Genomic DNA, 16,504 nt, shown 5'->3' on the forward strand with positions numbered 1-16,504 from the left:
ATATCGTAGAAGAATTCCTAGCAGATTGTCCACAGCAACTTTCTGAACTTGACCCATCTGTCCGCAAAATTGCTTTTCAGCTTTGCGCACTTTGGTGAAAAAATTCATATCTCGAGTTAGGAGACTCCAAATTGGGATCCGTTTGCGCCATTAGAAAGTATACTCATAGAGTGCAATACGTATGAGTTTTGTGGCAGAACTTATTTCGAGCTGGAAACAGAAAATTCTCAAAGTCCACCTAGCTGCAGTAACTTTCAGATTTGTGTAGTTCCGACAACAAAAATCGTATCTTGAGTTAGGAGCCTCCGAATCGAAAACGGATTGTGTTGTTGGAGACTAGACATCCAAATCTACAACATATAAAATGTTTGGGGTAGAACGTCTTCTGGATGGACCACAGTAGTGTTCCAAAGTTGATCTCGTCATCCGTTGAGCTCGCTTCCCATCTCTATGTTCTCTGAGTCGTCCTATGAATGTTGTTGTTTTCTTGAAATTGACTCTACAGTATTGAATATAGTAACTTTAGCTATTGTGCTNTGTTTGCACTTGATTTGTTGACGGTTTTGAAGTTTATCAATGGCGGCTCTCATGGTGATTGAAGTTTTTTCAAGAGAGATGACTTCTTATATACGAGGCATTGAGGATAGCGTATTAAAATGTGGAGACGTCATATGGACTTGGAAGAAGCATTCGAGACGAGTCGGCCACAAAGCCTAGTTTACGATCATTTTCATGACTTAGGCTTTTGTATAGGAAAACGTCTAATTCCTTTTGTCTCTACATTTTTTGATGTATCAACTTTTGTACTATTGAAGCAATAAAACATCTTTTATTCTTCAAAGCAAATCGTCTCTTTTCCTCATATATATGTGCCTCTACACTTGGAAGAATTAACGTAATGATCCGATGACGCCAAACTTTTATGTTTTTAATACTCATGCGACTGAACATAGAATAAAAATCTAAGCTGCCTACGTACCTTGGTGAAGAGGATCAAGTCATAACGTAGTTCAGAGGGGTGATTTTTTTTTATGTCTTAATTTTTGCCTAGGCCGCCTCTCGCGAGGTTTTCAACCTAGCTGACCATTTTTTTTCCTAGGCCGCCTCTGTCGAGGTTTTCAACCTAGCAGACTATTTTTTTTGGGCTGTACACAGTTAGACTCATGCGGACCAGGAGTGTAGCAACGTGCAGTTTAGGCTCATGCATCAAGGAGCGTCATGACTTGCAGTTTAGGCTCGTACATCGAGGAGCGTAGGCGACTTTCATGGGAAGTACTGCTTCAGAAATTTTCCGTTGATCGGACCAACTCTGAGACCATCCTTATCGACAATTTTGTATGCGCCGCTTGAATAGGCTTCCTTCGCAACATATGGCCCATCCCATTTTGAGGTAAACTTGTCGCCTATGCGTTTGTTGAGGATTATGGGTCGTCGAACGGCTAGGACTAAGTCTCCCACTTGGAATGATCGTGGCCGCACTTTCTTGTTGAAGGCTCTAGCTAGTCGAGCTTGATAGCACTCCAATTTTTGTTGCGCTTCTAATCTTTTCTCATCCAAGGCCTCTAACTCTGCTAGGCGAAGTTGAGCATTCTCTTCGGATGTGAGCCCTTCTTGGATTGCGATCCGCAATGATGGAATATGGAATTTGTTGCTCCAACGGAAGAACTGCTTCTACGCCATACACCAAAGAGTAAGGAGTTGCTTGTGTAGAAGTTCTGAAGGTTGTCCGGTATGCCCACAAAGCTTCACCAATTTTCTCATGCCAGTCTCTCTTGTTCTTTGCAACAACTTTCTTCAAAAGGTTACCAAGCGTCTTGTTAAAAGCTTCAGCAAGGCCATTGGCGGGTGCATTATACATTGAAGACTTATGTTGCTTGAAGCCGAACTTCTCGCACAGACTCTTCATGAGCTTGTTGTCAAATGGCGTTCCATTATCGGTGATTATGTATCTTGGTATGCCGTACCTAAAAATTATATATGACTTGATAAAATCGACAACAGTCTCCTTTTTCACCTCCTTGAGTGGAGCAGCTTCGGCCCATCTAGAGAAGTAGTCTGTAGCGGCCAATATGTAAATATGTCCCTTTGATGACTTTGGAAGCGGTCCAACAACGTCAAGTCCCCATGCATCAAAAGGCCATGAAGCTACAGTTGGATGAAGAGGCTCTGGAGGTTGGTGGATGTAGTTAGCATGAAATTGACACGCTTGGCATCTTTTGGCATGATCCATGCAATCCTTCACCATTGTCGTCCAGTAGTAGCCCATCCTCTTGATGCGGAAATGGAGCTTTGGACCCGATTGGTGTGCTCCACATGAGCCAGAATGTGCTTCCTCCATCGCTTGGCGGGCTTCTTCTTTGTCAAGACATCGCAAGAATAGTCCTTCAAAGGAGCGGCGAAATAATGTCCCCTTGTAGAAGATGAATCGTGGTGCCCTTCGCTTGATGTCTGTTCTTTGTCGCGGATCTTCGGGTAACTTTCCATGTTCAAGGTATTCTATCAATGGTTGCCTCCAATCTTCTTCTTCAATCACTCGAACAGACGTATGATGGCTTTCGTTGATTTGAAGATCCAGAAGTTTAGGAATAACCCATCGATGACACACATATACCTTTGTTGACTCATTCTCTCCAAGTGCCATCGTCGTGGCCAAGTTAGCCAAAGCATCAGCCTTGCGATTTTCTTCTCTTGGGACGTGGTTTAAGAACACTTGATCGAATTTTTCAAGTAAACCAGAAGCGTATTGATGGTATGGCAATAGATCTTCCTTCTTTACCTCGTAACTCCCCAAAAGTTGGTTGATGATTAGCTTAGAGTCGCCGTAGATCTCCAACTGTAGAATCTTCATTTCTAATGCCATTTCGAGACCGACGATCAAAGCTTGGTACTCTGCGGCATTGTTGGAGCATGTTTCACCTAAAACAAAGGAGAATGGCAAGACTTGTCTTTCTGGAGAGATCAACACAACACCTGCCCCCGCACCGTTACGACGTGCAGATCCATCGAAGAACATTGTCCATGGTGGAAACTCTTCGATGAACAAAACGTCTTCATCTGGAAACTCATCCGAAAGCTCCCATTCCGCCGGAAGAGGGTGATCAGCCAGAAAATTGGCTAGTGCTTGTCCTTTCACAGCTTTTTGAGGTGTGTATGTGATCTCATATTGGTTAAACAATATGGACCATCTTGCTAGGCGTCCAGAAAGAACAGGTCGAGTCATCACGAACTTCACGGGATCTGCTCGAGAGATGAGTTTGATGGTGTATGCTTCAAAATAATGCCTTGGCTTCTTTATCGCATAAAGTAACGCTAAGCATATTTTCTCAGCAGGCGTATAGTTCATCTCAGCTCCTATCAGAGTTCGGCTAAGGTAGTACAAGGCTTGTTCCTTTCCTTCCTCATTCTCCTGAGCAAGCAGTGCTCCCAGTGAACGTTCTGGTGCCGCGATGTAGAGTATCAATGGCTTCCCAAGCATTGGCGCCCCTAACAGAGGTGGATTCAGCAAGTATTTTTTGATGCTTTCAAAAGGATTTTGACATGACTGATCCCAATGAAAAGGGATATCCTTCCTCAGTAGATGATTGAAGGGTTGACACCGTCCGGCTAGATTAGAGATGAACCTCCGGATGAATGCTAAGTTTCCTTGGAGACTTCGAAGCTCTCTCAAGTTCTTTGGCTTGGGCATTTTCTGAATGGCGTCAATCTTTGCAGGATCAACTTCAATTCCACGATGACGCACAATGAAGCCAAGAAACTTTCCTGAGGTAACTCCAAATGCACACTTGAGTGGATTCATCTTCAGGTCGAATTTTCTTAACCTTTCAAAAACAATTCGAAGGTCTTCAAGGTGATAACGCCTATTCTTTTTCTTCGCCACCAAGTCATCGATGTAGCATTCAACCCTCTTATGAAGCATGTCATCAAAGATGTTTTGCATCACGCGTTGGTAGGTGGCACCGGCATTCTTAAGACCGAAGGGCATCACTTTGTAGCAATATATCCCTTTTGGAGTTCGGAAAGCAGTACACTGTTCATCCTTTGGAGACATTCTGATTTGATTTTATCCGGAGGATCCATCCATGAATGACATAGCTTCATGCCCTGTTGTAGCATCAACCATAAGTTCAATAATTGGTAGCGGGAAGTCATCTTTTGGACATGCCTTGTTTAGGTCTCGAAAGTCAACACAAACACGTATTTGACCATTCTTCTTCTTCTTGACAGGTACAATATTCGATACCCATGATGGGTACTTCACCTCTCGAATAAATCCCGCCTCGATGAGCTTGTTGACTTCGACTTCAATTTGGGACACAAGCTCGGGTCGAAACATGCGTTGTGACTTCTTCACAGGGCGTGCTCCACTTTTGATCCCTAAATGATGAACATCTACCTTAAGACTAAGACCGGGCATTTCTTTATACGACCAAGCGAAGAAATCTTTGTACTCGGTCAACAACTTGGAGTATTCCTCCTCCTCCTTAGGCGTAAGAAGCGCACTAATGAAGGTTGGGCGTGGATCTTTTGGAGTGCCTAAATTGAGTTCCTTAAGCTCATCCACGGTTGATTGTCCACCATCTTCAAGTTGAGGGGGAGCCTTGTGGACTTCATCATCAACGTCAAGGCATGGGCTATCTTCCACGGTGATGTGATAGGATGTTTCCATAAAGTCTGACTTTTTTCTTTGACTTTATTGGATGGTCGGCATGGCTTTTTTCTCTTTCTCTGCTTCTTTACGAGGCTGGCAAGTGTAAACAATGGTTCTCCTTTGCACCTTCAGGGGACCGTTCATGGATATTTACAAAATAGACTTCCTCTTCATACGTGATGGGAAAGCACTACAAATTTCTTTGTTAGTAACAACTTCAAAATGACCCCACTCATCATGACCTTGCTCCTTATGTTTTGACATTATCTTTCTAGATGGTGACTTCCGTGTGGTTCCCAGGCGACAAAAGACAGAGTTCTTTGAAGTAGTGGAAACTTCCTTTAGACGTTTGGAAGATACATGTTCACCTTTGTGACTTAGTCTTTCAAATATCGAGACCTGGGGGGTTGAGCTTCCAATGCGATCAAACACTGAAGCCCGTTATTTTATTTTCTTGCCCTTAACTTCCTTCATCTCCTCTACCAAGGTGTATTGTGATAAAGCTATCTCTTTGCTTCTCTTTGATGAAATTCGAAGAGGCTCTGCCAAACTGAAACCCAACCCAAACTTTAGAGTGGCAACATAGTGCCCTTGCTTTCTCAACTTCACTTGGGACTCATTGAGCCCATGTATCTTTTCACCAGTGAATTCGTCTTTGAGTTCTCCTAGTTGTGATGGATTCGAGAAGTCATAACCAGACTTTTCAAGCAGTATGAAGGCCTTAGGATCATAGTACCCTTTTATTTTATCAGCTTGGAGATTGCCTTTAGTAGACTCAAAAGTTACGTATGGGATTTGCGCAACTCAGATAGTCATATGCTCCTTCAAATCTTGGATATCTTTGTGACTCATTTGCTTCTTTGGAGTACATTCCTGTAGCAAAGGTTGCCCTTTCTTTCGACGCTCGCGCGGAACATAGCGAAAAACTAGATGCTCCTTATCAGTCTTTGTCTGTATGTCACCTTGGTGGCAGTCCATTGAGCCTCATTTTGTTCTTCTGACTTGACATCAGCTTCATTGACTGATGATGGTTTCTCCACACTCGGTTCACAAGAATCTAGGTAGAATTTTGCGTCTGCAAAGTATGACTCTGTCTCAGTGAAAGGCTTGATGTCTGCATCAATTTTGACTATCTCACCATCTCTTCTGTACTTCAGACATTGATGAAAAGTAGACGATACCACTCCATTCTCATGCATCCAAGGACGACCAAGCAATAGGCTGTATGATGTTTTAGCATCTATGACGTGAATCAGGGTGTTTGACTTCATCTCACCAATGGATAATACCACGTGGATCTTACATATGGCTCGTTGTCCTCCTTGATTGAAACCTTGGATGGTTAGGTTACTTTTGGATAGCTCATCGATAGAGATCCCAAGCTTTTTTAGCACCATCTTTGGCATGATTTTGACAGTCGAACCATCATCAACAAGTATGCGATTGAGATGTTGTTCCCGAATTAACCCTACAATAAACAAAGGTATGTTATGTGGCTTAGACCCCAGCAGCAAGTTATCATCTGTGAATGAAATTGTTGCACAACATGTGACAACTTTTCCGTTATCATGATGTTCTTGTGTTTTCATTGGAGCAGGCTCATCATTGCTTAGCGTTGTTTCATCAGTACTAGAAACTACATGAGTTGCACCAACGTGACCTCCATGAAGGAATTTTCCAGGAAAGAATTCATGCAATATGATGGGCTTTCGGAACTTCAGCGATAAGGCATTGTTAATCTTCTTGCTAATAGAAGATTTGATATTTCTTGGTGATTGTAGCCTATCTGCATTGCTCATCATCGCTCTTGAATTAGGAATTCGTAGCCTCAAAACTGCCTGATGTTTTCGCTTCTTGTGAGTGACTAGAATCCAGCCCTCATCGTCTTTGTCTTTGGAGTGATTGTCTAGCTCTAGTGAACCTTCAAGAGTTTTCCTAGGAAGATAAACTTCAACGGGCTCGAAACTTCCAAATTGTAAGAAGGCAGTGCTTGACACGTTATGCAACTTTGAACACTTCTTTTCCTTGAGCGCGATACTTGCATGATTTGCTTCTGCTGTTTCATCCATGTCTATGATGATTTTTCCTTTACTTACAAGAGCCATGATTTTCTCATTCAAGACGAAGAATTTCTCTGTAGGGTGGATAATGACGCGATGAAACTTGTAGTATTTCGGGTCGCCAACTTTGCCAATTTCCTCTGGCCTTTTTGATTCAGGGAGATCGATGACTTTCTTGTTCAGCAGTTCATCAAGGATTGTGGGTACGTCTGAATCTGGAAATTGATAAACCTTCGCCTCTAATTCCTTCAAGGTGGGACGACGCTTCTCCTCTTTGGGATATTGACTCGGGGTTTTATCCTCCTTCACTTTTTGCTTAGTAGTGACCTTCACAGGTGTTGCTTTCACCACCATTGATTCTTTGCTTTGGTTCTTTGATGCAAAATTTTCTTGAACTCCTTTTGATCAGTAAATGGAGATGTCTTTCCATGACTTTCGATACTTAACTCCATGTCGTGAGCTCGTGTTGCAAGTTCTTCAAAAGTTCGTGGTTTGATCCATTGTAGAATGTACAAAAGGCCCCAGTGCATTCCTTGAATGCACATCTCCACAACAAATATTTCTGTAAGGCGATCTTTGCAGTCCAAACTTAACGCCCTCCAACGATTAATGTAATCCACCACGGGCTCGTCCTTCCTTTTCTTGGAGCCTGTCAACTCTATCATGCTTACAGTTCTTCGGGTACTGCAAAAACGATTGAGGAATTCCTTCTCAAGTTGCTCCCAGCTATCAATGGACTCGGGCTCCAAGTCAATATACCAGTCAAATGCGTTCCCTTTTAGAGAACGAACAAATTGTTTTACCAAAAGGTCACCATGTGTTCCAGCATTGCTATAAGTCTCGACAAAGTGGGCAATATGTTGCCTTGGGTTCCCTTTGCCATCAAATTGATGCAGCTTTGGTGGTTGATAATTGGTTGGTATGGTTAAACAATCAATCCTCTTAGTATAAGGCTTAGAGTAGTACAACGAATTATGCGATGGTCCTATTGAGCTCTAATGGTGTTTTGTTATCATGTCTTGCAATTTTGGACAGATAACGCCGCAACTGAAGTAGATTGCTTTTCCTTTTGAATGTTTAACTTTGCAAATGATTCCTCAACGACTATTTTCTGTGAGGTAAAGACAGGTGAACGAGGAGGGACATGGCTCGACTCTCCAGGTGCATAGGCCTCCAATTTGTTCATGAATTGAGCGATTTGAAGGTCCTTGTCTTCAACAAATTTCTTCAAGACCTCTATAGTCTGTTCCATCATGGCAAAATTTTTGTCCACGTTAGTTGCGTCAGTCATCAAGGTATTGACTTTTGTTGAAACTGAAGAATCCACCAAAATCTTCAAATCCGCCAAGGTTTGAGGTTGTTTGAGAAAGTTCGACAAACTACGAGAATGGGGTGTTGCCCCCAGAGATTGCAGTTGCGAACGTCATAAGAGATCTGCTCTTCTTCGCCATCTCCAAGGAGGCAAAGTATTCGGATCCATCCAAGCCACTAGCGTTGAACTTGCTTCGAGTGATTGGGCCAACATGACTGAGCTCAGCGGATGTAGCAACAGTAGCATCTTTGCATGAAACATCACACTTGCGGAAGGCCATTGTAGCAGTAGATATGAAGTTTGTAGTTTTCAACTTGCAAGAAGGAGAGATGAAGGGCAGAATTGGTCCCACTGGGCATGCCGAAATTTGTTCGCAACAAATATTCATAGTATGGAAAATAAACTGCAACAAAAATAATATGAAGAAAAAGTGATTTTATTGATAAATATTTGTGAGTACAATTCTATGTATCCCTTGATTCTCCTCTCTAAAATTCTCCTTGACTCGAGGGCTTGAGAAACGTCTTTCTCGAATGTAGGATGACGCAGACCTCCTTGTGATGTATTTAATTGTATTTAATTGCCAAGAACGTCGAGCAGCACTTTGTTGTTACGGGTTGATCTCCGGGAAGAACTCCGTTGATTACTCCTTTGTTGAAGAACTAAGCACTTGATGATTGATCTCTCCGTCTTTGGATGCCTTCACCAATTGCGGAGTGTTCTTCTCCAACTCTGAATGTCCCCTCAGAGTTATGTAACCCCTCTATTTATAGTTGTAGAGGATGGACAGTCCAGCTACATATGAACTCCCTTGCTTGATTCTGATTGGCTCATGTCATTTTAGCCACTTACGGCCTGTGGTTGGTTCTTGCTTTGGATTGCCACATCATTTAATACGTGGCATCATCTTTTTGGCTTGCAGTTTGACTAGATATGCCATGTCACATGGCATGAGTGTGGGCCTTAAGATGAAATGGACATTGGGCTAGAAAATAATAAAATGGACTAATTTAACTTGTAAAGCCCAAATGAATTATTTAACCCAATTGAATCTAATCCAAATTTTGTATGGATTAGACCCAATAAATTTTATATGTCTACAGCAAGTAGAGCAAACAAACACTTAGGAAGAATTCAATGAGATGGGGATATTCAAGGATTATGTGACTAACGTCTCTCCTATTGTATTTTTCGGGTTGATGTAATCACTTGGCTTATCTATTTTATTGATTAGCAAGGTTTATTATGCTAGTGAAGTTTCTTCGACGCTTCACTCGCCTATCAAGACAACCTAAGACTATATGTCTATAGAATCAAACTTGACAAGAACACATGCATATTTTCTGCAAAAATAACCAAGGCAAGTAGAATATGTCTATCCTAATCACGAATCTATTCTCCAATGCCTGGATTCAACAACTTACTTTATTCAATCTTATATGCAATTTATAATTCTTACTTTCGAGTTCAACTATAAATTCGTAGATAGTACTCTATTGTTAGCTACGCAATAGAATAATTAAGTGCAAGATTGAATAAACAAATTAATATGATAAAATCAAGAAAAACAATCAACCATCAATTTACAATAGTCAAGAACGATCCATAACCCCAGGATAATAAGGTTAGCCACTCATATTTATAACACCATCAAAATATTGTTTTTAAACATCAAAGCTATGAATACTAGATGAAGGATGGAAAAGTCAATGAATTCTGTGCTCCCGAGTGTTCCGTACTTGTGTTTCTCTCTCAAAGTGGCGTCTCCCTCTCCAAAATAGATTTAGGTTTGCTTTCATACGAGTTGGGGGCATCTTGGGACGGAAGAACCAAGTCCCGAGCTAAATAGGACAACTTCACGTCACTAGCACCCAAGGTAGCATGGGATGTTAACCCTGGCGCTGGATATTTTGTGCTTCTGGAAACTGCGTCACATATGGCGCCCCACGCTACCTGTGGCGCTACTTTGTGGCTTCCCCATTTCGCTTCAATTCACGCACATTCGTTCCAAATTTCGCCCAGATGATTCCTACATATAAAAATACTACTAATTAGCACAAATCATAACATTACACATCCGAAATCTGTGAAACATAAGTAAATTGTGAGTCAATATACACATAAATATACATACTATAAGCCGAATATCAACACCCACACTTAAACTCTTTCTCACCCTCGAACAATGGAACTATAAACTACACCCCAACAATGTACATCTTAACTAGGAAGAAGCAATTTAATTTTTCAATCATACACTCTACCTTTGACTATAATCGATACCGACAATCAAGCATGAACATAGAAAATTCATGTTCTTCCCGTTTTAAACATGCCCAAGTATACACAATGGAATTCAACCAAATCAAACAACCTATCCACAGCCACCCTACCTCAAGAGCCGACTAGTTGCCACTAAACACCCTCAACTCGCACACTCACCCAATACTTATGATATGCATAGTCCTCGATGCATGATCAGATATAAAATTAAAACAAGGATGGGAAATACTCCCTGAGACACTATAAGACCTTGGTAGCACATGATCCTCAATATTAAGGATCGGGACGACCCCACACTTAAGCTCAACATGCTCCTCAGCTTCAACTTTGGGTACTCAGACTTCCCCTAATCTGCAAAATGAAATCAAACAAAACACAACATTGATGGTAGGCTAGAATCACATGTTTTAGGCGCATTTTGCACTCTAATTACTGCACTTTGAGCATGTTTGAGATTAAATGATAGTGATTTGCACTTATTACGTATTTTATTCTTTATAGGAGATGATTGCGAGTTAAGAAAATGTTCTAGAGCTAAATCGAATAATTTGGAGCTTTAAAGTCTGAGTAAAAGCCCAAGGAATTAAATCAGGATCGTGTTCGAGGCTCGTGGACCGGCGTTGCATACGAAATTTGGAAGAAAGAGCAAGGGATAGAGAAAAAATTACTAGTGCGTCGCATAAGATGTGGCATTAAGCGTCGCATTAGTACAAAATTTTGTCAGAAGTTTGAGAAGTTTAGAGACTTGGAGTTTTTTTAGTCTGATAGAAAATACATTAGTTCTACCATAGCGCGTGGCATAGTGTGAGGCATTAGTACAAAATTTTGTCAGACATGCTAAATTCTGAGAGTTTACAACCGAGAAAATTGCACTAGTGGGACGCACCCTGCGTAGCACTATGCGATGCATGAAGTGTAAAAAGTTTGTAGGTTTTCCCACTTCGGCTCAAAGAGGGTAGTTTCATCCGGCTTCGTTCTTACTTGGTATAAATACACCGGAATCACGTTTTTTAAGAGACTTTTGACCTTGAATGCTTTGGGAGAGCATTGGAGGCTACAAGACTCGGGATTTCATCATCTTTAAATCAATTCAATACGGAAATTTGGATTGTAACGTTAGATTGATGCTCCCTTATTCTTTAATTATATTTGTGTAATCATGGAGTAGTTTGAGTTGCATGTGGGACAAGTCTTTTACTCGATATAATACCGAAATAGTTATTTGAGATGATTACCGTTATTTTAAATATTTTTGGTGTCACTAGATATGTTTTACCGTTACTTGAATTTACTGTTATCGAAATGAAATTACATGATTTGATAAGAACTGAAATGCCCTATATTATTTTAAAATATTTTTCTATGAGTATATATGGATTACGGAGACAAGTATAAATGGGAGTAGACTTTGAAGGATCCGGTAGCTAACGGCGGGTTCGTTAGACCTGGAGCACCTTCTAATTATCGATTACCGTTACAGCCCTCGCTAGTCGGAAGGTAGAACTAGCATACCGTTACTGATTTCCCTCGAGTAGGGACTACCGTCATATTTGACTTCTTGCGAAGAAGTCCACAGTTATACCGATTACATGATCCGTTCATTGAAACCTCCCAACCATGAATATTGATGTTACACAGTGTTTACCAAGCTTATTACCGAATTATCAATTGAATTATAATATTTGAAAACACATGACGAGACTGATTTTGTTTAATACTTCAGAAAGGGCATTCTTATGATATTTTCTGTTTAATATACTAGCATGTTTTCTGACTTGTCCCCAATTAAAAACGGTTGTGGTTAAGTGTTATTACTCACTGAGCTAGCGACTCACTCCCCGCTATTTTTTTACAGAGACAGCAGTTGACGCGAGCGAGAATTTCGTTAATTAGAGTACACGATTTGATAGTTCCTGGTGAGCCCCGCACTTGTTCGCGTAGGCGAAGAGTTTATTTATTTGTTATCGTCTTTTCTTATGAACTCTTACAGTTGCTCCATGGTTATTATTATTTAGTGTTCGAGTATTCATTCATTATATTGGACTAGTTACTAGTATTGTTTTTTTCCCTGTATTTTTTTATATGGGTTTGGTATTATTATGTTCATAAGGTTGGTATTTGTTGCTTCCAAACGCACACACAAGTATACGTGGTCGACAAGTAATATAGGATTGTAAATCCAGATATCGTACCCACAGGGACTTGTGATTAACTATCAACTAAATTAAACCAAACAATTAATATATTCCCGCGAACCCGAAAGTATGAATATTTAGCTAAAATTAATCTAAAGTAACAAACTAAGAGATTAAAGAAAATAAGTTGGCAAATTATAGAAACAAATTCAATGTGAGTGAATATTCTATAGCTATGGGTTAGCTAACAATCCCATTGAGTTTTCCACTTAAATTGTCTAATTAATTTATCTGGTTTATTGGTTGACAGGGTTAATATTGCTCGTAGCCTTCTCCCGAAGTACAACTCGCTTATTCAAGCTAACCTAACGCCTATATTCCTATGGAATTAGAATTAACAAGAACGCATTAATAATTCCTGCATATTAATCAAGCAAGGCGATTAGGTATATTTCTATCCTAACCGCACATCTGCTCCCCCTCAGAGTTAAGATCATGCTCTACTCAATCTTATATGCAATCTAGAATTCCCTCTCTCGAGTTCAATCCTTGATTCGTAGATAGTATTTAATTGGTGATCAAGCAATCAAATAATTAAGCGCAAGATTTAATGAATAAACTAATATGATAAAATAATAAGAACAATTCAATCTTCAAACTACAACGTTTATGTAGCACCCCAAAACTCTAGAACTAAGAAATTATGAAATTAAATGAAGAGAAGAGAAGAAAAACTAGTTAGAATCCTCCTCCAAGCGTGGTATGTATTTCCCCACGTGAATTCTCCTTCAAAGTATGTTATCTCCCCTTCAAAATATGTTAGATATCTCCCAAAATAGGTTTAGAACTCTTTTTATACGAGTTAGAGGGGTCTTGGGCCGAAATAACCTTGTCCCAGGCGAATTTGGACAAGTTTCATGCCACCGGCGCCCTGCCTAGCGCCAGGCGCCCTCCATGGCACTACCAATTTGGAGTTTCTGTTTCTGGCGCCACAGGTAGGCCTAGGCGCTGCAAATTCCAATTTTCCTGTTTTCGTCCGTTTTGACTCTAATTTGGCACATTTCGCCCCCAATTGCTCCCGGATCATTCCTACACATAAAAAAACCTCAAATTAATATAAATCAACACATTTTACATCCTAAATCCACGAAACAAAAGTAAAACATGAGGCGATATACATATAAATATATATACTTTAAGCTAACATCAGTATTGTTAGTGAAAACTCAGTTTTGGCTAGTTGGTGAAAATTGTGACTAATTTAGGTGAATATTGATAGGTTGTTATTTATTTACGAGACATGAAAACTTTTGAATAGTCCTAAAACAGGGAAAACTCTATCCGATTTTCTATAAAATACCGATGAGGCTTACTTGGGGGCACTTGCTCCTAAGCTCCGGTCATGATCCTAAATTTGGCCGTGACAATACCTAAAGCAAAATGGCATCAGCGTGGGGAATAAATTGAAACATATCCCCTCCAACATAGCTTAAATTCTCACTTTGTGGCATGTTGGCAACAACATGTGTAAGATCAAGGACAGCGCATTTCAAGTGAGGAAATGTCTCCAAAATGGTCTCAGCTATAATCCCAGTGTCCCCTCCAACATCAACTAATGAGTTCATCCCCTCAAATACTTTCCTGTAGTCCTTCACAACTAATCTCATCATTTCGGAATCACTAGCCATTGCTTCATTGAAAACTTTGTCGAATCTTGAATTTTGTGCCCGAAACTCCCACATAGGTAACCCATGTGCTGTCTCAAATGCTGTTGCTTCTTCATTCTTATTGTGAAACCATTCACCCAATAATTGCCAAGTATTGAAAAGGACAGGATCAGCTGTTACTCTTACACAAGGTGACAAGTTTGGGATTTCACTCTTAAGAAGCAGCCTTGAAGGAGTTGTCAAAATATATCCTTCTGTCTCTGAGTTTTCGTTGACCTTTGATGTAGCAAAGAATCCAGAGTGCACCAACAGGCGCATTAGTCGATAAATGCCTATTGATTTTGATGAGGGAATTTTGAGTGCTGAAACTAGCTCAGGAAGAGTGATTGGTTTTTTGTGGTTATGTATAATATCTGGTATGCCTAGTTGAATGGCACAATTCAAGGCCATGGAATTTGCATAACCAAATGCATGCTTGTAGATATATATGAGCCTGTGCTTTGAACAACTCATTAATATTATCTGTTACCATAATTCGCTCAGGAAGTTCTCTACAATTGTGTTGGAAAAATATTGGATGATTATGGAGATAGAAGGTTTAGCTTGAGGCGTGTTAAAGATACTGTCCTTAAGGATATTTCGCCTACACCGTAATGAATAAAATTAGGCGTATCCCCCAGGATTCAACACGCTCTTCTAGTATAACTAGGAGCAGAAACAACAAAGATTAATCAAAATAAATCCAACACAATAGAAGAAAATAGAAAGAAAGCTTTTACTTTTTTCTTCACACCCTTTTTAAGATATAAAACCAAAGTAGTATAAATAGTGCAAAAGGAATGCACAATCTCATATGAAAATTGTCCAAGCCATAAAGGCATTTCAAAGCATACAAAAAACGTTAAAATCCAAAGCCATTAAGGCTATAAATGGTCAATTATTCTTTTAAAAGTAACGTTCAAATTACCCACTAATGAGCATTCAATAATCAGATTTATTTTGTTCCAATTGAATTCAAAATTAAACTAATTTTCTATTACAAATATATTTAAGATAATTTTTATAATAATTATTCATTAATATAATTGTAAGAAAATGAATCTAGACATAATTTTGGAATATTTCTTTTAGAGATATCAAAAGTATTTTTCCATCAATCCCCCACGTATCTCAAAAAGAATATTAAAAAAATAATGAAATAATTGTAACGACCCGACCGGTCGTTTTGAGTTCTAGCACTCCGTTCAGCAGCCTGAGGTCATGATCAGCTTCATTTCAGGTGTTATGACTTGTACGCATGGTCGGAATTAAGTTCCGGGAAGTTCAGAGTCCATTTGGGAAGAGAATTCTCATTTCAGAAGCTGAAAGTTGAAAGAATGAACTAGGATAGGATTTTTGAGTAAACGACCTCGGAATCGGGATCTGAAAGTTCCAGCAGGTTCGTATGATGATTTCGGACTTGGGCGTATGCCCGGTTCGGGTTTTGGATAACTCGGGAGTGTTTTGGCGCCATTATGGAAGTTAGCATTTTAGAAGAAATTTCATAAGTTTGGCTTGAAGTGCATTTCAGTGTTATCAATGTCCATTTACGATTCCGAGACTGTGAATAGCTCCGTGTGATGATTCTGGAGTTGGGAGCGCGATCGGAAGTGAATTCGGAGGTCCGTAGGTCATTTTGGAGCCGTTTGGCTAAAGTTAGAAATTTGAAGGTTTTTGAGAAGTTTGACCGGAAGTGGACTTTTTGATATCGGGGTCGGAATCCGATTCCGGAAGTTGCAGTACGTCCGTAATGTCAAATATGACTTGTGTGCAAAGTTTGAGGTCGATCGGACGTGATTTGATAGGTTTAAACATCGAAAGTAGAAGTTGGAAGTTCTAAAGTTCATAAAGCTTGGATTGGGGGTTGAATCATGATTTTAGCCTTGTTTGATGTGATTTGAGGCCTCGAGCAAGTCCGTAATGTGTTTTGGGATTGGTTGGTATGATTAGTTGGGGTCCCGAGGGCCCCGGGTGGATTCCGGGTGGTTAACGGATTGAAAATGGGATTTTTGGACAGCTGAAGGATCTGGTTGCTGGTATTTTCGCTTCTGCGGTGGGTTGACCGCAGAAGCGGTCCCGCAGAAGCGGAAAGGGAGCCGCAGAAGTGGATTTTGGTCAAAGGCTTGAGGACCGCAGATGCGGTCAAGGTTCCGCAGAAGCGGGATCGCATCTGCGGAGAGGGGGTCGCAGAAGCGGAAGCTGGGGGACCGCAGAAGCGGCCTGGTGACCGCACCTGCGGAACCGCAGAAGCAGACCAGGGTCCGCAGATGCGAAAAATGCTGGGCAGAAGGCTTGTTTTAAAATCGTGATTTGGAGTTCATTTCTCTCATTTTTCAAGGCTTGGGCGATTTTGGGGAGCT

At 40.5% G+C, this 16,504-nt stretch overlaps 1 pseudogene; it reads right to left on the reverse strand.

Moving 5' to 3' along the window:
* LOC109218587 lies at positions 13,869-14,637 on the reverse strand (annotated as a pseudogene).

This window comes from Nicotiana attenuata, chromosome 2, assembly GCF_001879085.1.
Source record: "Nicotiana attenuata strain UT chromosome 2, NIATTr2, whole genome shotgun sequence".
Lineage (NCBI taxonomy): Eukaryota > Viridiplantae > Streptophyta > Magnoliopsida > Solanales > Solanaceae > Nicotiana > Nicotiana attenuata.